General features: G+C 39.8%; 1 protein-coding gene across 7 annotated transcripts in view; it reads right to left on the bottom strand.

The window, feature by feature from the left end:
- Window positions 1-24,516, bottom strand: part of THRB (thyroid hormone receptor beta) — a 438,431-nt gene that overhangs the window by 326,431 nt on the left and 87,484 nt on the right. The window contains exon 2 of one of the 7 annotated variants that reach the window (XM_059882390.1): window positions 170-24,439. The exons of the other annotated variants lie outside the window; for them this stretch is intronic. The gene's annotated coding sequence lies outside the window, so the exon portion shown is untranslated. The remainder of the gene's footprint in view (window positions 1-169; window positions 24,440-24,516) is intronic. 7 annotated transcript variants of the gene reach the window in all.

Genomic DNA, 24,516 nt, shown 5'->3' with positions numbered 1-24,516 from the left:
ATCCATGACTTGCCTAAGATCATGAGTTGAAAGAGCCAGAACGCAATCCCAGGTATCCTGACTCCCACACCAGCATTCTCTCCCCAACGTCACACTCTCGTCTCCAGTTTCAAGGTAAATCATCAGGAAATAGTAACTACAAAAAAGGAGGGGTAGGGAAGGACGTTACCTCATCAGAACTTCCTTTTCAGCTCTCCTGTGCAAAGAACAAAGTGAAAATAGATGTCAAATTCCTTTTCTGAGCCAACGCTTCCCAAGTCCTAGTGTAAAGACATCATATGACTTCCAAACGCTGAAGCAAGTAGCTCTGCTGAGAACTGACTCGAGCCCTTGGAGTTAGCGATTGGAGACCAAGGTGGTTGTTAGTGGATGGTTATGAGGCAACACGTTAGGAAACTAATCAGTGTTCCTGCACAAATATTTAAAATAATTCCGAGATAATCTGAACTTTAACACAGAGCTTGCCAGACACATTTGTAATCTGAACCCAAGGTTCTAATAAGTTACTGCCTTTTGGCTGTCCTTCAATGTCAGGGACATTTTTAGAAAGATTAGCACTTGAGTAGAAACGAAGATTGACATTTTCAATGTAAACATGAGACCTGGACTTTTTTACACAAAGAGAATGCATGTATCTTCCTCACTCAGGTACATGTATAAATTTAGTATGTCAAAATATCTCATGCAAGGACACGGTCATTAGAAGATACTACATGAATCAAATATTTGATTCAACTTTATAAGCCTATTAAAAAAAAAAGAGTTCAAGGTAGGCTGCAGTGAAAGAAAACCCTTCAGAGTGGCAAAGAGCATCGGCCATGCCCCTTTGGACATGGCGCAAGTCTTAAGATCAGATAGATCTTCAGTTCAAATCTGAGCTTCATCTGTATTTTAACTGTTTGAGCCTTGGCTAACTTATCTGCAAAATGGGGTTGATACATTCAGCCAAACAGCTGAATCAGATGCTTTCTAGACGTCTCAGAGATTCTGACATCTATGATTCATACACCTTTAATTATATCTTATTGAGTTGCCTCTCAGAATTTTCACTGAGGGGTTAAAATTAGTTTTGCGTGTCTGCTTTCCATAACTTTATGGTCTGTAGGTAGCAACAAGGAAAAACAAAATATTTTCTGGCTTGGATAAATTTTGGCATAATTATAGGTCTGGAGTTTGGGAAATGAGGGCCAGAGGAAAATGGTGCAGAGGCCTGCGTAACCCAAAGTGTCCGAGGCTACCGCACTTACATCTCATTAACTGCCAATTACCGTATTCATAATTTAACACAAAAAGGAAAAACACAAATGGGTTTTAAAAAAAAATCCCTTTTATCTAGACTTTAGTTTATACTTGGCTTCCAAAGGCAGGATTAATGCAATAGGTTGAGAAAAAGGGTAGTTAGATTGAGGAATAAAAACACTTTTTTTGATAGCATATGAGGCTATAAAAATGGCTTGGCTGAATCTATTAGCCAAAGATAAATAATACCCTGCAGGAGGAAAAGAAACAGCTTTTTCTGGACCATAAGGCCTGGTATGTTTTTCAAGACCTTGCTTTCACTGGAAATATAACATATCCATTTAAAGAGACTTTTTTTTTAAAGATTTCTCTTTTGATGTGGACCATTTTTAAAGTCCTTATTGAATTTGTTACAATATTGTTTCTGTTTTAAGTTTTGGTTTTCTGGCAGGTGGGCTCTTAGCTCCCCAATCAGGGATCGAACCCATGTCTCCTCCTGCACTGCAAGGCGGATTCTTAGCCATTGGACCACCAGACATATTTCTTAAATGAGTGATTTCATAACATTTCTTGCATTGGAAATCTCGTCCCTATTCTGCTAAGACCATATTCAAGACTTTTGTCAAGACACGGGAAGACAAATGGTTCTCATTTATTTTTGTTATTACTAATGTTACTATTTTCATGATTGCCATTTTTCCACTTGTTACCACCACTAGGAACGCCGTTACCGCTACTGCATCCATGCCTGCATTTCCGAATGGCCATCTGATAGGAACTCTAATGACTCACATTTGATCGTTCAGCCCCTTGAGTCCCTAACGGCCTTGACCTCAGTGCATTCCAGGGCCAGCAGCTTCAGTATCACTTGGCAGCTTCTTACAAGTGCATATTCCTGGGCCCTGCACAGACCTATGGCATCTGAAGCACGGGGGTTGGGGGCCAGGAATTTGTATCTTCTAATGCTCAAAGTTGTGAAGCTTAGCTCCGCAGAGAAAGCGACCCAGGTGCCAGAGAACAGGCAGCAGGGATGGGAGAGAACAGAGGCCGAGCACCTGGGGCCAGCACCTGCAGGCGTGACCTTGTCTGTGTCGGGCAGGCTGCCAACAGCCCAGAGAAAGCAAAGAATGCCAAGGGCAGGCTTTCAGGATGTGGTTGCCCAGCCTCCGGCCTTTGGCTCCAGGCCTGTGTGAGAAGAGGGAGGCCCCACCAGAACTGTCCCCAGACACTGCTGGTCTCTTCCTGCGGGAATTTGAAAACGACAAGACTCCTGATTTTTCATGAATGTGGGCTCATCCGATCAAATTAGCTACAGTTTCTAAATGAGTATTTCTTAAGGTGTGAGGTCTATGTATTTCAGGGTCTCCTTGATCCCTGCTCCCACAGAATCAAAACCTCTGAGGGTTGCAACAAGCTCTCAAATGACAACTCTTCAGTGTCAAGTTTGGGACACGTTCTACTTTTTTGGCCTGACTGACACTTAGCTTGGGATAAAGTTTTAAGATTTATTTGCTAACCTATGGTCTGCTCTTCCTTCCTTGCTTTCTGTTTCTTCAAAAATACCAATAAAAATACACGCAAAAAAAGAAAATAAAAATTAACTGTACTCCTATTGCCCGTTTTGATAAATAAAATGATATAAAATAATATTAAACAAAATTAGGACATAAATAACATCATAGTTCATACAAAGGTATTAAAATATATGTAACTAATCATCTATGTTAAAAAACTTTTTATTTTACAGTATAGCCAATTCACATTGCTGTGAGAGTTTCAGGTGGACAGCAAAGGGATTCAGCCATACATATACATGTGTCCATTCTCCCCCAACCTTCCCTCCCATCCAGGCTGCCACATGACATTCTGAGCAGAGTTCTCTGTGCTACAGCAGGTCTTTGCTGGTTATCCATTCCACATATAGCAGCGGGTACATATTGATCCTCTAGACGCTGTTGTCCAGATTTTCCCCTCTACAAATAACAATACAACAAGCAACTTTGTAAAAGAAAAAAAAAAAATCCTTGCATTGATCCCTAATGGCCAATTATTAGAATTGAAATTTCTGGTTCAAAACTTGTGTTTTCTCCTGAGGTATCTGACATACATCGCCAAACTGCTCCCAGAATGAGAAGACCAGTGAACAGCCTCCTTAGACGACCTCGCTGGTGGTCCACGGGTTAAGACCCCACATGCCCAGCACAAGGGGCCCGGGTTTGATTCCTGGTCAGGGAACTAGGTCACAAATGCCTCACCTAAGACCCTACATAGCCAAATCAGTAATTTTTTTAATGCAAAACCAAGAACCACGTTAGGTTGTAAATTGGTATCGCTGTATTGGAGAAAATTTAGGAATATAGGAATGGAAAACTGACTGTGTGCATGCTTCTGTATCTAGGAATTCCATGTCATGGTCTACAACCTAAAGCGACTCTTGCTTAAGGGAATATTCCTAATAGCAAAAAGCTGAAAATAGTCTAAGGCTACATCAGTACAGGAATAAAGAGAGAAAAATACATGAGGTAAAACATATGAACTAGGTTACATCAACAGAGATCTCTCTCAAAAGCAAAACGGCATAATATTGAATGAAAAAAATCTTGGTAAAAGCATACACACGGAATGAAATTACTTTTGTAAAATAAGAAAGAACTATAAAGAGATACTGTTGTGTTTACACACACAGGGGAATTACGAAACCTCCTGCAGAAAGGGTACACTAACTTCAACATGGGGGGGAGAAGAGAGGTAGGGATTTTATTAAGATCTATAATATTTTATTTTCTTAATAAACAGGTTTGAAGAAAACAAAGTCAATATCAACAGATGCCCAATCTGGGGCACAGTTCTCAAAGTGAGTCTGAGGACCTCTGGGGGCCCCAAGTTTACTGCAGGATGTCCTTGAGGTCAAAATAATTTTCACATTAATACCAAGACCTGATCTGTCTTTTCCCACGTGTTGACATCTGCCACTGACGGTTCACTATCAGCGTTGGGTAAAACTGTGGTGTCAGCACAAACCGAGCTGTTGGAGCCAACGAGGTGAGTAGGGGGCTGCATTCCTCACCCCAGGCCCTTGCAGAAACCCCAGACAAAATGAGATAAGCCAGGTTTACTCAAACAGCTCCTTGCTGAAGCAGTAACATTTCTTTTCATTAATTCCCAACTTAAGAATGCTTTTTCAGTAATGCGCTGAGTAACAGAAAAGCAAATATGCCCACAGCACTCTTCCTCTATGCTGGATTGTTGCCTTCAGGGAAAAGTACTTGTGTGATCACCTGAATTGTGAACCGAACTACCTGCTTTTCTCCACAGAACATCATTTTTCTTGAAAGAATTCGTGAGAGCCCAATTACGGTTATTCAGACTCGGCTGAACCGCCTGTCACTTCCAAGAAAACAACCGGTAACAGTCGTTGCCCATGACAAAATTAGAGCTTGCAAATGAAAATTAGAATTTGAGAAAACTTGTATCTACCACGTGGGCGTGGCAGATGCCTAACTGTTAGAGACTTTTCTGAGGTCAGTGCAGATGTGATACAAGGAGTACTCAGCCGCTTAGCCGTGTCCACCTCTCTGCGGCCCCACGGACTGTAGCCTGCCAAGCTCCTCTGTCCATGGAATTTTCCAGGCAAGAACATTGGAATGGGTTGCCACTTCCCACTCCAGGGGATCTCCCTGACCCAGGGATTGAACCTATGTCTCTTGTGTCTCGTGCATTGGCAGGTGGGTTCTTAAATATTGTATAATGTAACATGTGTACATCAGGAAAGCATTTTCCAAATGCTCAGTTCACTCAGTTCAGTCGCTCAGTCGTGTCCGACTCTTTTCGACCCCACGGACTGCAGCACGCCAGGCTTCAGTCAGCGCATGATGTTAAAAAAATCATGCATGAGTGGAAGATCCACTCAAAGTGCAGGGTAAATGAGTGGGTTTTAATGTCACAGAGTCTGAAAAGTTCAGTGACAGGGTTTCAGATTACTCACTGCAGCTACCATTTGTTGAATGTTGGTGTAATATCCAATAGAATTTTCAGTTACCAGCCTATTAAAATGTTTCCCTTTTCTAACTACATAACTGCTTGAGGATTGATTTTCTTCATATACTTCAACAATAAAAAATACCACAACAGAATGAATTCAAAAGCAGATATGAGGATCTAGCTGACTTCTTTCCAGCCAGTGATTAAAAAGATCTGCCAAAGTGTAAAACAGCATCAGCCTTCTCAATACTGCTTTTTTTTTTTTTGACTTTGAAAATTGTACTGTCAAGAAATGTTTTTTTTATGTTACCACATAAAGATTTTATTATTGCTATATTAAATGAATTAAATATTTAAAATTTTGTTTTAATTTCTAAATGTGGTAAACATTATAAACATTAACAAACAAAAGTTCTTTGTGGTTCTCAATAATTTTTATAAATGAGATCAAATAATTTGAGAACTGCTGATCTAGGGAGTGAGTGAATACACAGATACTCGTCTACTCTTCTGTTACTTTCTATACTTTTCTCTGTATATGTAACAAAAGATAAGAGCAAAAAAAAAAAAAAAAAAAAAACCTACTAGCAGCACACGAGGATAGCAAAAACCTGCTTCCCAGGTGGTGCTGCTGCTGCTGCTGCTAAATCACTTCAGTCGTGTCCAACTCTGTGCGGCCCCATAGACGGCAGCCCACCAGGCTCCCCCGTCCCTGGGATTCTCCAGGCAAGAACACTGGAGTGGGTTGCCATTTCCTTCTCCGATGCATGAAAGTGAAAAGTGAAAGGGAAGTCGCTCAGTCGTGTCCGACTCGTAGCGACCCCATGGACTGCAGCCCGCCAGGCTCCTCCGTCCATGGGATTTTCCAGGCAAGAGTACTGGAGTGGGGTGCCATAGCCTTCTCCACAGGTGGCGCTAGTGGTAAAGAACTTGCCTGCTAATGCAGGAGACATAAGACACGTGGGTTTGATCCCTGGGTTGGGAAGATCCCCTGGGGAAGGGCATGGCCACCCACTCCAGTATTCTTGCCTGGAGAGTCCCATGGACAGAGGGGCCTGGTGGGCTACAGTCCATAGAGTCACAAAGAGTCGGACACGACTGACGTGATTTAGCGTGCATATTGTTGCCAAACTTAAGAATTACTGCTTAAGAGAAACAAACCAAGCCAGTGTATCTGAGAGTAAGAAAATATGCCATAGCTTTAATTTGCCTTTTTTTCATTATGTCAGTTTGAACAATTCTGTATTATTTTACTGTTGATTTTGTGTGTTGTCCTCTTTCTATTCGTGCACCACGTGTTGGCCGAACATCTTGCACATACCGTACTTGCTTCTAGATGTATCGAGAAGCTTCTAGGTGTGTCTAGAATACAGCAGTAAACAAGTTGCAGAAGGCCTGCTGCAGGACTCGGCACACTGCTGCCCCGTGAGCCAACTGCAGCCCACTTCCCATTACTGGAGATAAAGTTCCTGGGGAACACAGTCACTCCTGTCTGTTGACACTCTGTCTGTGGCTACGTCTGTGCTACAAGGAGAGACCGAGTAGCTGCAAAAGAGACTGTGGTGCCTGCAGAGCCAGGAAATTACTGTCCGTCTCTTCTGGCAAAGGTTTGCTGGCCCTTGATCTTGTGGCTTCCATAGGCATGCTTGTCTCTTTCCTTCTCTTTCCTGTTTGTAAGATACCTTGGTATATTAAAGAAATCTTGTCTTGTGGATGTTTTCCCATCATATTTATAACCTTTTAACATTGTGGTTTTTATTCCATTGCAAAAATTTCTATATTGGATAGAAAAACTTGATCAGATTTTCTCTTTTAATATAATTGTTCTTAAACTTTGGAGACACTGATTTTTAAATGACTTACTTGTTACTTTTGTTTTTATTTTATTCAACATAAATTTAAAAATCATTTTATCATATAGCTGAAAAAGCCTTCAGTGATTCTGACTGCAGTTGCATTATAATGTTGTGTTACTTTGGGGAGAATTTAATTTTTAAAATATTGATTCTTTTTATCGAGGGGTATAGAATGTTTCCCAGTTAAATCTCATCTTCTTCCAAATTATTTTATAATTTTTCAATATATCCTAATAAATTCCTTTTTATATTTATTTCTAGTAATTTTCTGTTTTAGGGTCACTACAGTGATTTCTTCCTTACTTTTACATTGATTAAGGCAAATAAGTACTCTGTATTTTCCTGTATATTTTCTAAATAGTTCCCAACTGAATTTTTTATAGTTCCAATACTTTTGTTTGTTTGTTTCAGTTGATTCTTCTAAAATTATAATATAGACAAATAGGGACTTATTTAACTTCTCCTTTCTGATCACTTTACCTAATTTTATTGAAAAAATAATAAATTTAAAACTTTCTTGTTTCTCATTTTAATGAAAATATGTACAGAATTTTACAAGTAAATACAAAGATTAAATGAAATAGTTAATCTTTGTTTCAAATAATCTTTACAATTTTATGTAATTAGCCTTCTCTGTTTCATTAAGAGTTTTCATCAATAACATATATTAAATCAAGCACTTTGGAGAGCATCTATAGAGGTAATAACATTTTTTCTCATTTAGTCTATTGATAACATGAATTTCATAATAAATTTCTCTATTAGTAAAATTTCTTGTGTTCCTAAGAAGCAGCTCCTCTGCGTATAGCTTGTTATTGTGTTCAAGGTTTACCTGATTGAATCCACTGGCATTTTACTTGGGATTTTTCAACCTACTAGGTTGATTAATAAGGTTTTGGTGTTACCTTTACTAGGATTTTCCTGTATTGCAAAAGAAACAAAATGGGAATGATCATACCTTTTATCCCTAGAATAGTTTACAGCTGCTAAGATGATAAATTTATACAAATCTTAAGTGATAAAAGAAGTTACATAAAATGAAGATCACAAGAATGAGATACGGTGTCAACTTGCCCCACTAAATAATATAGAGAGGTATCAAAATTGCATAGTGACAGCAACAAGAACATTAACAATTAGAGTCAGATTTAGATTTAAGTTTCTTGGTAAATGAGAACAATGGTGGAGGGTACCCACCCCTCCAAATAACAGCTTGCAGATAAAGGAATAAGGTTCTCCTGCAAGCACTGAATTAATTAACACTTCCTTGGGTTTATGGGAATAGCCACTGGACTGAGACCAACCACGGAGCTTAATCCATGATATTAGCACATCCAAAGAAAGAAAAGGTCAACTCCTGGAGCATGGCCACTTTAGATAAACTGAGCTCAGAGAAAACAAACTTTGGCAGTGGGTGGGCAGTGGTGTTGGGCTCTCCTCGTAGGAAGGAGACAGAATCCAAGAGCTCTAAGCAGTCAGCTATGAAAAATGTAAAACAGTGTGCAGTCATTTCCTCAGGCTTCTCCATGTCCTGGAGAAATGCCTTGGAAGATTATGGCCCTTTGCTGATTCCATGAACACCAGTAACCTTTTGCTTATGAATTTAGTCATCTCTACTGATCATATAAAAGTTTGAAGGAGGTATCTAGATGTGCAGATTGTAAACTTTTTCTGCTAGGAAACATCACCTCTATTTTCACACAAGAAAATATCTTGTGTTCCATGGGTATCTCCAAGGGACACATATGCAGCACTAGACCTGCCATCTGCAGGTATACTTCTTTCTGATTTGAAATGCTATTCAGTTAGTGTGGCATTTTGAGAAGGATAATTTAAAATCTATTCTAATTTATAAAAGAAAAAATAATTTGTTAACTTTAGTACTGTGAGTACTAGACACAAACTGCATAAAACATACCTCACTGTTTATGGTAACCAATCCACATGGAGCTGGGCCCTCTCACTGGATAGCAGAGAACTGTTGGGCTGAATAATTCCAATGGCATGTCCATCCCATGAATTTACAGAGCATGTCATCTACCTGTAACTTATTAACATGATATAGAATTTTTTCAAGAAGTTATCATTTGGCCCCTGTTTACTTTTCCATGGGATTACATTTTGCCCATTAGCCAAAAGTCTCAAAGGAGAAAGGTCTGAAAGAATTTTAATTCTCATTTTTTGTGACATGTGCCAGTGATGAATAACTATTCTAACTTTGGCTTTTATAAGGGAATTCATGGATAAAAATGTCTTGAAAAACTTTTCAGTAGGTGCAGAAACATCAACATCCATTGATGATAAAAACTTTTTATAAAGTGGATGCAGAGGGAACATCTCTCAATATAATAAAGATCATATATGACAAACCTATAACCAATATCACACTCAACAGTGAAAAGCTGAAATCTTTTCCTTTAAATTCAGTAACAGACAAGGACACCCATTCCTGCCACTTTTATTCAACATGATATTGGAAGTCGTAGCCACAGCAATCAGACAAGAAAAAGAAAAAGGAATCCAAGTTGGAAAGGAAGAAGCAAAATTGTCACTGTTTGCAAATGACGTGATACTCTATATAGAAAACACTAAATACACCACCAAAAAACTATTAGAACTAATAAATGAATTCAATAAAGTTGTAGGATACAAAATGAATACAGAAATCTGTTGCATTTCTATACATTAAAAATGGACTACCAGAAAGAGGTATTAAGAAAGCAACCCCATGTACAACTGCATCAAAAAGAATAAACAACCTAGGAATAACTCTAACCAAGGAGATAAAAGACCTATACTTGGAAAACCTTAAGATACTGGTGAAAGAAATTAAAGATGAGACAAACAGATGGGGAGATTTTCCATTCTCACAGACGGAAGAATTGATATGATTAAAATGACCATACTACACAAGGCAATCTGAAGATTCAATGCAATCCCTATCAAAATACCAATGGCATTTTGCACAGAACCAAAACAAATAGTTCTATAATTCACCTATTGAATGGGAGAAGATGTTTATAAACATCTGATAAGGGGTTATTATCTAAAATATACAAAAACTCATACAACTCAACATCAAAAAAACAAGCAACCTGATTAAAAACGGGCAGTGGACTTGAATAGACATTTTTTCCGAAGAATACATAGAGACAGCCAACAAGCACGTGAAAAGAAGCAAGACTCATCAGGGACTCATCAGGGAAATGCAAATAAAAACCCCAGGGAGACATCGCCTCACATCCGGCAGATTTCGTATCATCAAAAGGACCACAAATAACAAGTGCTGGTGAGGATGTGGGGACAAGAAACCCTCACGCACTGGTGAGGATGTGGGGAACAAGAAACCCTCACGCACTGGTGAGGATGTGGGGAACAAGAAACCCTCACGCACTGCTGGTGGAAATGTCAATCAGTGCAGCCACTGTGGAAAATGATACAGAAGTTCCTCAAAAAACTAAAAATAGAGCTACTATATGATCCAGAAATTCCACATCTGGGCATGTGGCCAAAGAAAACAAGAACACTAATTTGGGGAAAATAGATGCATCGCTATGTTCATTGCAGCACTATTCATAATAGTCAAGATACAGAATCAACCTAAGGGCCCACCGATGGACGAATGGGTGAAAAAGATGTAGCATATGCAGAAAATGGGGTATTACTCAGTCATAAAAGTGAAATTCTCTCATTTGAGACAACGTGGGTGGGCCTAGAGGGTTTTATGCTAAGTGAAATAAGTCAGAGACACAAATACCCTGATTTCACTTCCATAGAGAATCTGTAAAACAAGTGAACAAAAAGCAAACAAATGAGAAAACATCATAAAATCGAAACAGAATCACAGACATCAAGAACAAACATGCGGTTGCCATAGAGGACAGTGCTGTGGGGATGAATGAAATAGGTAAAGGAAATTCAGAGAAACAAACTTCCAGTTACAAAATTAATCAGTCCTGGGGATGAAATGTGCAGTGTGGAGGAACAGTCAATAATAATGTGATATCTTTGTGTAGCAAAGAAGGCAGTCAAAATGTAAAAACTTCCAGTTGTAAGATTAATGATATAATTAACACTGCCATGCATTATACATGAACATTGTTAAAACAGTAAATCCTAGGAGTTCTCAGCACAAGGGAAAATGTGCCTTTTTCTTTTTCCTTAACTCTGTGTCTATACAAGATGATTAATCTTAATGCAGTAACTATTTCATGATGTAGGCAGGTCAATTATTCTGTGTACCTCTTAAACTTTTACAGTGCTGCATGTTAATTATATCTCATAAGTTGCAAAAAAAACTTGACCCATACACAAGTTATTTGTATCAGTAAGGCCCATCTTTCAGTTATGCCTTTTTAGATGGTTAACACTGTCATCTTTAAAAAAAAAAAAACACATAAAGAAATTGAGGGGGAAAGGAACATAATAGATATTATTTTGTCATACTGAACTCTATGAATTTGCAGATACTATTTTTTTATGGTGTGTGATAGATATACTTTGTCCTATAGGACAGAAATATCAAGTATCAGCAATTTTATGTCACATATCTCAACCATTAAAGGTTAGCCTACATTCTCTTACAGAACAGAACTGTATCTATCAATTTGCCAATAACAAGAAAGTCACGCTGAAACACACTGATCTATTATTTCCTCCACTATTCAAACCTCATGCTTCCGTAAGGAGGATGGCATTTGTTTTATGACTCGCTGTCACTTGGCTTCTCCCCCAGCATCAGATGGAATGAAACAATATTGTGCCACTCAGCTGTTGTGATCACACCGAATTTCAACATATGTTTAGTATCTGGCTCTGAGTGCCTGCATGTCCCCAGGTTCCTACTTGGATCCAAACTTGCGTGTGTGTATAAGGACGTGTGCGAGCCTGTCTGCAATTGCATTTGGACATTTGTTTCCTGCTAACAGAAACCCAAGCATATGTTTGAGACCAAGTTTTCATTTCCATCTGACACATTTTCTGTGATTAGATTCATTAAGAAATACAGAAACAGCATTAAAAACGAGAAGGGATGTGTATTTGTAAACATCAACTGTGGTTGTGGCAAAGACCTTTCTATCAGCTAAACTGTGTCTTCTGGAGCCATAATCCAACCCACAAGACACATTTTCATTTCATAGTTCAAATCATTACAGAAGGAAAAAACCTTATCCATAAAGAAAATAAAGCTGATGAAACAACACAGCTTATTTGAACATTAAACCATCCTCTATAAAAATGTCAACCTAACTGTATTACTTCCATCAATGCTGCAAAAATAGAACCAGCAAACGAAACTTTGTTGGCAGCAGTTGAAAAAAATTTTCTTGGTATTTCTGTTCTTGTGGTTTATGAGGCTACTAAAACCCTCGATATAATTATGGTTTGACACCTTCTATCATTCTTTAACTTATAGTCTTCTAAAGGAAGTGGTGTAAATTGCTTTCTTTAAAACATCATTGAACATGTTCTAAGTACCGTATTGCCACAGACAGTGAAATACAATTACTCAAAACATGAACCCCTCTCCAGACACAAACTTAAGACTCATTTAAGGAAAACAGAGGAATGAATGTCCCACTTCAAGTTAAATTAGCACAGACAAAATTTCTGTAGGAATTCAGGTTTAGGTGACATGAAAGATATCTGGGTATCATGTTTATTTGTTTTTAATCAAGTATGATAACAGAAAGAAAATTATATTATTCTTCTTGGAAATTAAAAACAATATACATTTTTTTGTGACAATGACTTCTGGGCGGCAGAGTACTATAGCAGTTAAGAGTGTGGACTCTGCATTCATACAGATCAAATTCAAGTTCTGGTTTTGCCATATGTTGGTGTTAGCTGTCTGCTCTTGGGCCATGGACTAATATTTACTATTAAGTTTCTTAGCTGTACAATGAGAAAAATAGCATCTAGTGTATGTCATAAGACCATGGTAAAAAAAATTAAATAAAACAATTCATTAAAGCACTTTGCACAGTGCAGGATGCCCAGAAATGCTTGATAAATATTAAAATTCTTAGAAAGAGGAGAATATCGTGCATTCCGGAACAAAAGATTTTGAATACAAGTCTAATAGTAACAGAGAATGTGGTATCCATGCCACCGCAATCATAGAAATCAACTTTTAAAAGGCATAAGCTCCTATGATTCACAGATTTTGAAGAAAAACGTACACGTACTAAAGGGGAACAGGGGTAAATCAGGAGTTTGGGATTAACATGTACTATATACAAAAAAGATAAACAAGGACCTACTGTATAGCCCAAGGAACTAGAGTCTCCATCTTCTAATAACGTATAGTGGAAAAGAATCTGAAAAACAATATATATGTGTGTATACATATATATATGAATATATATATAACTGAATCATTTTGCTGTACACCTGAAACCAACACAGCATTATAAATCAACTATACTTCAATTAAAAACAAAACTTAAAACTTGAAAAGCATGGAACAAGCGATCCATGGAACATCTGTTGATACTCTTGCACTCAAGGCTCAATCTGTTTGGCTTGCCCATCACTATTCATTTGAGAGTCAGTATGTTTAGCAGAACTTTGTTGAGGTGAGGTTAATATCAATACCTAAAAGCTACTTTTCCCATTGGCTATCAAAGTTGATTGCATTTTGATGAATGCATTTTGAATGGAAGAGCTTGAAATTAAGTATCTGCTCATCACCAGAATATCTACCTACATTGTTGAAAATTTCTATGGCTCTCTTGAAAAGCCAGAAGAAAAATTCAGGAAGCAGTGAGAAGGACCATTGTATAAATAATATTAAGCTCCAGATGCTCCCTACAGGAAAAATGTGGCCCAGGATTGAAAAGTATGATCAGAAATCAAAGACCAGAAGAAAATGAAAAGAAGAAAATGTACCTTTATGCTGGAACCAAACTGGCCAGGTGTCGTTTACATCCATTATTATACAGGGCTGTTTAGTAGGAACAATGCAAATATTTCAAAAGCAGAATGAAGGGATGAAGGGCAGATGCTGAGGGCCATGTTGCCATGGAGATTAATTTTTATATAAAAGTTAATATTAGGTATATTGGTGCTAGGAATCCTTGTTCATATCCCTTTGCCAATGCAAAAGTCATATTAAATGCAAGTAAAATTCTATCTGGGCTTCCATGGTGGTTCAATGGTAAATAATCCGCCTGCCAATGCGGGAGACATGGGTTTGATCCCTGGGCTGGGAAGATCCCCTGGAGAAGGAAATGGCAACCCATTCCAATATTCTTGTCTGGAAAATCCCACGGATAGAGGAGCCTGGTGGGCTACAGTCCACGGGGTTGCAAAAGAGTTGGACACGACTCAGTAATTAAACGATAGCAACAAAATTTAATCTCCATTTCAATACTTATAAAAGTCTTCACATTCCAATGAAAAATGGCCAGAGTTAGCCATTTTTATTACTAGTTACACAGCACCAGGGAAATTTATGTGTGTGATCATCTATCCCTCTAAGTGAATGATGAGAAGATAATTTCATGAGTGGATAAAACGTACTTCAAATATATGGCCAAAACTGCAAATCTGAAAACAAAAATAAGAGTTGGTCACCTTCCAAAACTGCAGCTGTCCTATTTGTTAATCTCGCCCAAATTTAGAATAAAAAAGGACTTTGCCGATGATCCACACTGACTGTCAGAGCAGCTCTGGTTTACAGCGTGCTCTTCATTTTGTGTTTCTGCTGTGCATTGGTGGAGGAACACAACACGGATGGCCCATCAATGAGTAGTGACCTTGGCTGGTCCAGGCCACGTGGCCCTGGCAGTGCTGAGTCAGCAGCCCCGTCTGTTCTGCTCTTCCTTTTGGCTGTTGGCTGAGTGGTGGCAGGCTTAGCAATTCAGTCTGCTTCTGTGAAGCTGGGTTTTTCTTCTGTGAAGCTAATTGAAACTGCAACATTGGCCTCATTACCATCTTGTAAAACCCCTCTGAACTAACCAGCTCAGACAGCCATGGTTATAGGCTAAAATCAAAGGCAAGATGAGTCAAAGAACTATGGATGGAGAGTTCAGGTCATTTTCCAAATGTCAAAATATAGGATTCAAATGCAGGGCATCATTCATTTACATACACCAATATGCTTATCAAATTGACAATGTTCCAAATTTACCATCAGGACAGGCTCCGTCGACAGGGAGGGATGAGCCGAAAGAGATCTGCGAGATGTTTTATTTTGAGCAATCATAATGCCATTCTTCTTTCTAGGGTCACGTTTAAGTCACATGAACAAGCATAATGCCCTCGGGGTGATTTTTTTTAAGCCTAATGACAGTGAGCCATTGTGCGGTTCATTAGACTGCTCTAGGTTCCACCTGATTGTATTACTAAGATTACCAAAGAATGATCATACATGGATAAAAGTTTAATACATTTATTATGCCGCATGCCACCTAAATATTTTGAGCTAAATGAATAATTCTCAATTCAGGCACTTCTGTCCCAGAGGAAATACTTGGCAACATCTGGAAATATTTTTGTTCACCACAAGTGGAGCAGGGAGGAAGGTTCCACTGTGTATAGGACGCAACAGAGACACTTTTACCCAAAATCTCAGTGGTGCTGAGGCTGAGAAACCCTGATTTAAATAGACACATCACAATGCAGGGATCTGGGATCTGAGTCCTTGAGTAGCAGCTGGTCATTTCTGTGGCTGAGGAGGAGAAAATCAGCCTGCTGAAAGAGTATTGGTCAAGTCGTTTCAAAGTATCAAGGATACTTCTAAAGACATTGTATCTTCTGCCAATGAGCTCAAGGATAGGGTAGGAGCAGGGCAGAGAAGGATGCAAACTGTATGCACAGAGAGTACTCCATCAAATGACTCAAAAATAGATGTGCTTATTTATAGAAGGAAATGCTGACATAAACTATTGGCAAGACAATCTGTGTGTTAGCCTGTTTGCTTTCGTAACATGCACTGACTGCATTGGATATAAGCAACAGGCTTCTCTGATTAGAGACAAATGAGAGCATCATGTCCCAATCTGCCCAGATAATAAAATATATCTTAAAACTTTAATAAAAATCTCTTATATTGGCCAAAAATGGATGAGCGGAGTATAATAAATTGTCCTCCAAACAGACTCCAGTTTACAGGTGAACCTTAAAAAATGATAAAGACAGATAGACAATAAAGAGATTGATTATTCAAGAAATTGGATTGTGAGATAATTATTTAGGAATTAGGAAAAAGTTATTATCTCAACTTCTCTTTGTATATCAAAATAAAAGTACAGATGGATTAAAAACAACTAGGAGAAAATGAGATGAATAGTTATCTGCTCTCTGAATGAGAGACAATTTTCTCAAATTTTACTGTGGCAGTAGGAAAACTACAAAGGAAAAGCCTCAATAGAATGTCCCTAAAGAGCCTCTTGATGAAAGTGAAAGAGGAGAGTGAAAAAGTTGGCTTAAAATGCCACATTCAGAAAACGAAGATCATGGCATCTGGTCCCATCACTTCATGGCAAATAGATGGGGAAACAATGGAAACAATGAAAGGCTGTATTTCTGGGGGCTCCAAAATCAGTGCAGATAGTATCTGCAGCCATGAAATTAAAAGACATTTGCTCCTTGGAAGAAAAGCTATGACCAACCTAGACAGCATATTAAAAAGCAGAGACATTACTTTACCAACAAAGGTCCATCTAGTCAAGGCTTTGTTTGTTTCAGTAGGCATGTGTGGATGTGACAGTTGGACTGTGAAGAAGGCTGAGCGCCAAAGAATTGATGCTTTTGAACTGTGGTGTTGGAGAAGACTCTTGAGAGTCCCTTGGACTGCAAGGAGATCCAACCAGTCCATCCTAAAGGAAATCAGTCCTGAATATTCATTGGAAGGACTGATGTTGAAGCTGAAACTCCAATATTTTGGCCACCTGATGTGAAGAACTACTCATTTGAAAAGACCCTGATGTTGGGAAATATCGAAGGCAGGAGGAGAAGGGGATGACAGAGGATGAAATGGTTGGATGGCATCACTTACATGATGGACATGAGTTTGAGTAAACTCTCGGAGTTGGTGATGGACAAGGAGGCCTGGCGTGCTGCAGTCCATGGGGTCTCAAAGAGTCAGACACGACTCAATGACTGAACTGAACTATGTGAGATAATTTTACACTTTTGCTTATTAAACCCCCCAAAAGCAAACCTTGTCAATATTCAAAAGCAAACCACAGACTCAGGAAGACATTTGTAACACATTTTAAAGTGTCACTATGTTTAACTATATAGATTTCATATAAGATCATTTTAAAAAAGCATCAACCAAATGACAGTTGAGCAGAGGACACACAATTTTAGAAACTTAAAACAAAGCATTCAGGAAAACATCTCATTTCACTAGAAATATACATTAAAATAATATACCATTTTTTCCTTATCAATTTGCCTTTTTTTTTTTTTTTTTCACTTTCAACAGGAAGAAGTGGTTAAAGAGGTTTTCTTATGCTACAGGTGGAATATCTGTTGGTACTACCCTTCTGGAAGATACACAAAGAAGTTCACATTCATAGCTTTTGACCTACTGAACTCACTTAGGAGGATTAAGAGGGGGGAAAATCTCAAAATATAGAAAAAACAGCTTTACATACAAAGATGTTCACTGCAGTGCTATTTAATAAAGAATTTCTGGGAATTCCTTGGCAGTCCAGTGGTTAGGACTCTGCACTTCCATTGCAGGAGGCGTGGGTTTTGTTCTTGGCTGGGGAACTAAGATCCTGTGTGCCCCATAGTGGGGCAAAAAAGAAGAAAAGTTAAGAAGGAAAGAAAGAATTTCTCCTGAATCTCCTTAATGTTCAATAGTTGAACCGTAGCTCATTGCAATGCATCCGCTGATGCAGCAAGTATTTTGTGACAATCGGAAAAGATATCACTAAGCGTTTTAATAAAATCGGATGCCACTTGTGTTATGAGGTTGAAAATTTTCTTATGGTAGGTATAGTGGGCTGAATGTCAGTCCTCCAAGAGATACGGCCATGTCCTAGTCCCCAGAACTTGTACATATTTTCATATATGCAGAAGATGTTAAATGAAGGATCCTGAGAGGGGGAGAGTATCCTGGATTGTGTAGGTGGGCCCTAAATCTAGACACATGTCTCCCCATAAGAAAAGACAGCGGGAGTTTAGACACAGATGCTGAGAAGAAGGTAAGGGGATGTGAAGATGGAAACTAACTGGAATGATGCAGCCTCAAGCCAAGGAATGCGGGCAACCGCCAGCAGCAGAAGCAAACAATTGAATCCTCCCTAAAGCCTCTGAAGAGAGCACAGTTCTGCGGACGCCTTGGTTTTAGATTTCTGACCTCCAGAAATTAGAATAAATGTCTGCTATTTTAATCCATCAACTTTATAGTAATTTGTTACAGCAGCCACAGGAAACTTATATGGTAAGTTTACATTCAACCTTTCCGGAAACCACCAAATAGTTTTTTAATGTGTCTGTACCATTTTCCATTTCCGCCAGCAGAGTATGGAGACTCAGCTCCCCCACATGGCACCGTCACTGGGAATGGTCAGTCTCCTTCACTCGAGCCATTCTGATCAGAGTACAGTGGTCACTCACTATGGTTTTAACTTGCATTTCTTGAAAAGCTGACTCATTTGAAAAGTCCCTGATGCTGGGAAAGAGTGAAGGCAGGAGGAGAAGGGGACGACAGAGGATGAGATGGTTGGATGGCATCACCGACTCAACGGACATGAGTTTGGGTGAACTCTGGGAGCTGGTGATGGACAGGGAGGCCCGGCATGCTTCGGTCCATGAGGTTGCAAAGCGTCAGACACAACTGAGCGACTGAACTGAACGGGACGGAATGACCAATAATGTTAACTATCTTTTCATGTGGTTGTTTGCCATCTGTATATCTTCTCTGGAGAAGTCGATGTTTACAAACCTTTGCCTACTTTTACTTTGGTTTACTTTTTGCTTATTATTGGGTTTTGAGCATTCTTCCTGTATTCTGAAGACACCTACCCTAAGACCCATCTGTTCCACTCTTAGGTATTTATCCAAGAAAAACGAGGCATATATCCACAGAAAGATTTGTATACTAATGTCCATAGATGTTTTGTTTGTAAAGGTCAAAACCCAGAAACAACCCAAATGTTCATCAGCTGTTGAATGGATAAACAAATTGTGGCACCCATACAATGGAATACCACTCAGTGACAAAAATCAATGAATTCCTGGCACATGGATTGTGTGCGTGCTAAGTTGCTTCAGTCGTGTCTGACTCTGTGACCCCATGGACTGTAGCCCACCAGGCTCCTCTGCCCATGGGATTCTCCAGGCAAGAATACTGGAGTGGGCTGCCATGGCCTCCTCCAAGGGACCTTCCTGACCCAGGGGTTGAACCCACATCTCTTATGTATCCTGTGTGGATTAGACTTGAATAATTTTTCTGAGTGAAAGAAGCCAGATCAACAACATTATACATACTGTAGGAGTCTACAATTCTAGAAAAGTCAAACTAATCTACAGTGACAGGAGGCAGATCTATGGCTGCCTAGGGGTGGGGAAGTGGGGAGAAGGAATAATTAAAGGAGAAGAGAAAACTTGGGGGTGACATTTAAGTTCATTGTCTTGACTACAGAGAAGACTTCCAGGTATATATGAGTGTCAAACTGTAGACTTTATATGTTGTCAAACTGTAGACTTTACATGTTATCAAACTGTAGACTTTAAATACATTCAGTTCATGGTATGTCAGTTACACCTTGGTAAAGCTGTTAAAGAAGTTGTTTAATCCTTCTAAGCCTCAGTTTCTTCATCTATAAAAGGAGGCAGTAATAGATCCCACCTCATGAGGTTACTGTGGGATTAAATTGTGGTAATCTGGCAAAGTACTCTGTTCAGAGTCTTGTATACAATGAGCACTCAAAAAGGCTAACAATATTTTTGTAAAAATGGTACAAAAACTTTCATCCTGGTGCAACATATTATATAATATATATTAAAATACATTATTAATATGTTAAGATTATACTATATGTTACTATATTAGAATATGCTTAGAAAAAAGACTGGAAATAAGTATTCTCAAAGTATAAAATGCTATTTGACTGTGATTGTGGAATTTGGGGTGATTTTATTCTTGCACATTTCCTCTATTTTCTAGGTTCTCTACAATACGTTATGTATTGTTTTTATCCAGTGAAAAGGTTTATTTTTAAAAAATACTGTTACTAATCCCCTAACAAAGCAAAGCTCCATGGAACAAATCAGATGGCACGGAGCATATCCGTTTCCTGCTTGTTCGCACCCCCAGAACCCCTCTTATCCTCCTTCTGATCACGTCCGTCCCTACTCTGTGGCATGCTCAGACACACAGGTTGCGTGCGGGCTCTCTTAAACCCGTCGGTGACTCCCTGTAAGCCTTTAGATAGAGGCCCTGTCCCCAGCAGAGCTCCTGCCCACCTCTCTGGTCTTGCCTGCCCCATTCCTGCTCTCTCGATCTCTGCTCCTGTCCCACTGGCTTTTCAGGACCTGCAGGTTCTGTGGTCTGTCCCATCTCCCTTGCTTCACACCATTAAATCTTCCCTCTCTTCCTCTTGGTTATTGACCTCAGCTCAACGGGAAAGTCTTTCCTTGATGTCTCTTTGTTATACTCTCACATGATCCTTTTGGCTAAAATTCAGTGAACTGTTGTTTCAGGGGTCTTCCTAGCTGGTGAGCAATCTGAGCACAGAACCATGTCTGTGCTGTTCAAAGCAGTGCCCCCTAAACGTAGCAGAGTTGTAGACACTTATTAGCTCAGCTGGTAAAGAATCCACCTGCAATGCAGGAAACCCCAGTTCAATTCCTGGGTCAGGAAGATTTCCTGGAGAAGGGATAGGCTACCCACTCCAGTATTCTTGGGCTTCCCTGATGGCTCAGATGGTAAAGAACCCACCTGCAATGCAGGAGACCCTCGTTCAATCCTTGGGTTGGGAAGATCTCCTGAAGGAGGGCATGGCAACCCACTCCAGTAGTCTTGCCTGGAGAGTCCCGTGAACAGAGGAGCCAGGAGGGCTACAGTCCAGGGGGTCGCAAAGAGTCGGACGCAGCTAAGCACAGCACAGCTCAGGCACTTATTACTGGTGCTTAAAAAAGGGCTGGTTCAGACTCCCTAGCAAAAGAATCATGGTGGAGGAGGAAGAACATTGAATCACGAGGACACCCACCTGCCTTGGGTGAGTCTTTTCTTTCTGGTTTAACAATAAATATTTATAAAACAGGCCTAAACTATCTCCTAGCGCCCCTCCAGATCTAAATGTAACTGGGTAGAATTGAGTTCATGTCCCCCCGAGTATGAATAATTTCTTGAGTGAATTCATATGACCCTCATGTTCTGACTGCAACCAGCAAAAAAAAAAAAAAAAGGACTTGCTAGTATAGAAAAGGAGAGCAATATCACCAACAATCTGTCATTTACCTCTTAGAAATTGCACAATCAAAATGATGGGCTTCAGATATTAGCTCCTCTTGAAGTTTTCTTCTACCTACAAATATTCTAGCCCTGGGCTCACATCATTCTGCTGCAGACAGTAAACATCAGGAAACTCTAAAAACCGGACTGACCTTGCTTTTGGTCACGTTTGAATTAAATAGGCACACTTAGCAGAGTGAACTGGGAAAAAAGAAGATGGAAAAGGAATATTTTGGGCCATCTCTGGACCAACCCAAGGATGAAAGATATCACTAGTTGCTCTTTTTTTTTTTTTTTTTTAATCTCTGCTTCACATCTACATATGACTTCACCTAACTGGGACCCCTGCTTATTTAACTTATATGCAGAGTACATCATGAGAAATGCCAGCCCAGATGAAGCACAAGCTGGAATCAAGATTGCTGGGAGAAATATCAATAACCTCAGATATGCAGATGACACCACCCTTATGGCAGAAAATGAAGAGGAACTAAAGAGCCTCTTGATGAAGCTGAAAGAGGAAAGAGCTGGCTTAAAACTCAACATTCAGAAAACTAAGATCATGGCATCTGGTCCCATCACTTCATGGCAAATAGATGGGGAAACAGTGGAAACAGTGACAGACTTTATTTTTGGGGGCTCCAAAATCACTGCAGATGGTGATTGCAGCCATGAAATTAAAAGACGCTTGATCCTTGGAAGAAAAGCTATGACCAAGCTAGACAGCATGTTAAAAAGCAGACACATTACTTTGCTAACAAAGATCCATCTAGTCAAAGCTATCATTTTTCCAGTAGTCATGTATGGATGTGAGAGTTGAACTATAAAGAAAGCTGAATGCCAAAGAATTGATGCTTTTGAACTGTGGTGTTGGAGAAGACTCTTCAGAGTCCCTTGGACTGCAAGGAGATCCAACCAGTCCATCCTAAAGGAAATCAGTCCTGAGTGTTCATTGGAAGGACTGATGCTGAAGCTGAAACTCCAATACTTTGGCCACCTGATGAGAAGAACTGACTCACTGGAAAAGATCCTGATGCTGGGAAAGATTGAAGGTGGGAGGAGAAGGTGACGACAGAGGATGAGATGGTTGGATGGCATCACCAACTCAATGCACATGAGTTTGAGCAAGCTCTGGGAGCTGGGGATGGACAGGGAGGTCTGGCGTGCTGCCGTCCACGGGGTCACAGAGAGTCGGACACGACTGAGCGACGAACACCAACAACAGGGACCCAGAACTGACCTCGAGTGGAAGAAGCACACGAAGCCACACTGGTCCCGGATCCCTAGGGTGCATCTGCCTTTTCAGGGACATCTCTTATGGCAGGAAGCAGTAATGCACTTGAACAGCAAAAAGAAACACTGAATTCCAGCACCCCTGCCCAGCCATCAGCGCTGGGAGAATTCAATGACGATGTTGTAAAAATGAAGCAAAATAATACAGCCATGAACATGCATCGTTATAAAATCTATGTTTCCAGGAAGAAGAAGCTGCCTGCAAATTCTTTATCTTGATTTAAAAGACAGTTAAATAATCACTCCCAGCCTAAGTATGTCAAGTTTACTTTGACAAAGTCAATGTGACAGGAAGTCCAAAGTTAACAGTGAGAACTTATTTGGTATCCTTTCTCCTGTGTCTTTCCAAGTATGCTAAATAAACAGCACATATCTGTGTCTTAGAAGCTTGACAACAGGAAAGTAGGTTAGAGTACTTGTGTGATAATTCAGACCAAGAAAATGTTAAATAAATAAAACCTTTTCCTTGGTTATCCAAGCAAAGCTACATTACCTAATGTAAAAAAAGAAAACAAGCACAGAAACAAGAAACATTGCTGTTTCAGGGTGTGCTTCCACGTATCTAGAAAAATCAGCTTTGAATTCTGTCTTTGAGAATACTCAATCGTGTAGCAGTCATGGAATCTCTGATACTAAAGTATTAGTATCAAGGACAAAAATGGAATAGTCACCCCATTAGTTGTATTCTGGGTACAGATGCATTGTATTTGGAGGGAAATAAGTTAAAGTAAAGATTTCCATGAGTCTTGTGCTATCAATGCCCTTTATACATGGAATTCATGTTAGTAGAAAGAGTGATTTCTGACAAAACTGTTTGCCAATAAGCATATCTAAAATAGAATGACATCTGCTGAAACCTATTAACAAAAGACTCAAACATGATCAAGAGCAAAGTGTTCTTCACGGCATTCTTGGAGGACAGCTCTGTATGGGTCTTTCAAGTTTCTGCAGGTCTTATAAGAAGAGATACGGCCTGCCTGGCTGCAGACTAGCTTTTTTAGGACGTTGGCACACTGAACAGACTTGCAGCCTGGAGACGATATCCTGCATGCCTGTGTGCTAAATTGCTTCAGCCACATTCGACTCCTTGCAACCCCATGATCTGTAGTTCACCAGACTCCTCTGTCCATGGGATTCTCGAGGCAAGAATACCAGAGTGGGTTGCCATGCCCTCCTCCAGGGGATCTTCCCCACCCAAGGATCGAACCCAGGTCTCTCTATCCCTTCTCCAGAGGATCTTCCCAACCCAGGAATTGAACCTGTGTCTCCTGCACTGCTGGTGGATTCTTTACCCGCTGAGCTAAAAAGTTGAGTTCCTCCAACTCAGGATTTTTTCCAGTAATGCACCTTATTACCGGCGTTACCTGGACCTCTTGTTACATTAGAGTGAAGTAAGTGAGAGACAGGAAAAATAAAAAACGTTGTATATTAACAGATATATGTGGAATTACAGATGACCTTATTTACAAAGCGAGATAGAGACACAGGTATAGAGAACAGACGTATGGACACCAAGGGAGGAAGTGGCGGTGGGGTGAACTGGGAGGTTGGGATTGGCACACACACACTGCTGATCCTCTGGGTGGAAGGGGTAGCTGATGCGGACCCGCTGCACAGCCAGGGACTCTGCTCAGTGCTCCGTGATGACCTACATGGAAGAGAAATCCAGAACAGAGGGGATATATGTGTACACACAACTGATTCACTTCGCTGTACGTCTGGAGT

This window comes from Bos taurus, chromosome 27 (genome assembly GCF_002263795.3).
Source record: "Bos taurus isolate L1 Dominette 01449 registration number 42190680 breed Hereford chromosome 27, ARS-UCD2.0, whole genome shotgun sequence".
Lineage (NCBI taxonomy): Eukaryota > Metazoa > Chordata > Mammalia > Artiodactyla > Bovidae > Bos > Bos taurus.
Note: the sequence above shows the minus strand (reverse complement) of the source record. Positions and strands in the feature narration are given on the sequence as shown.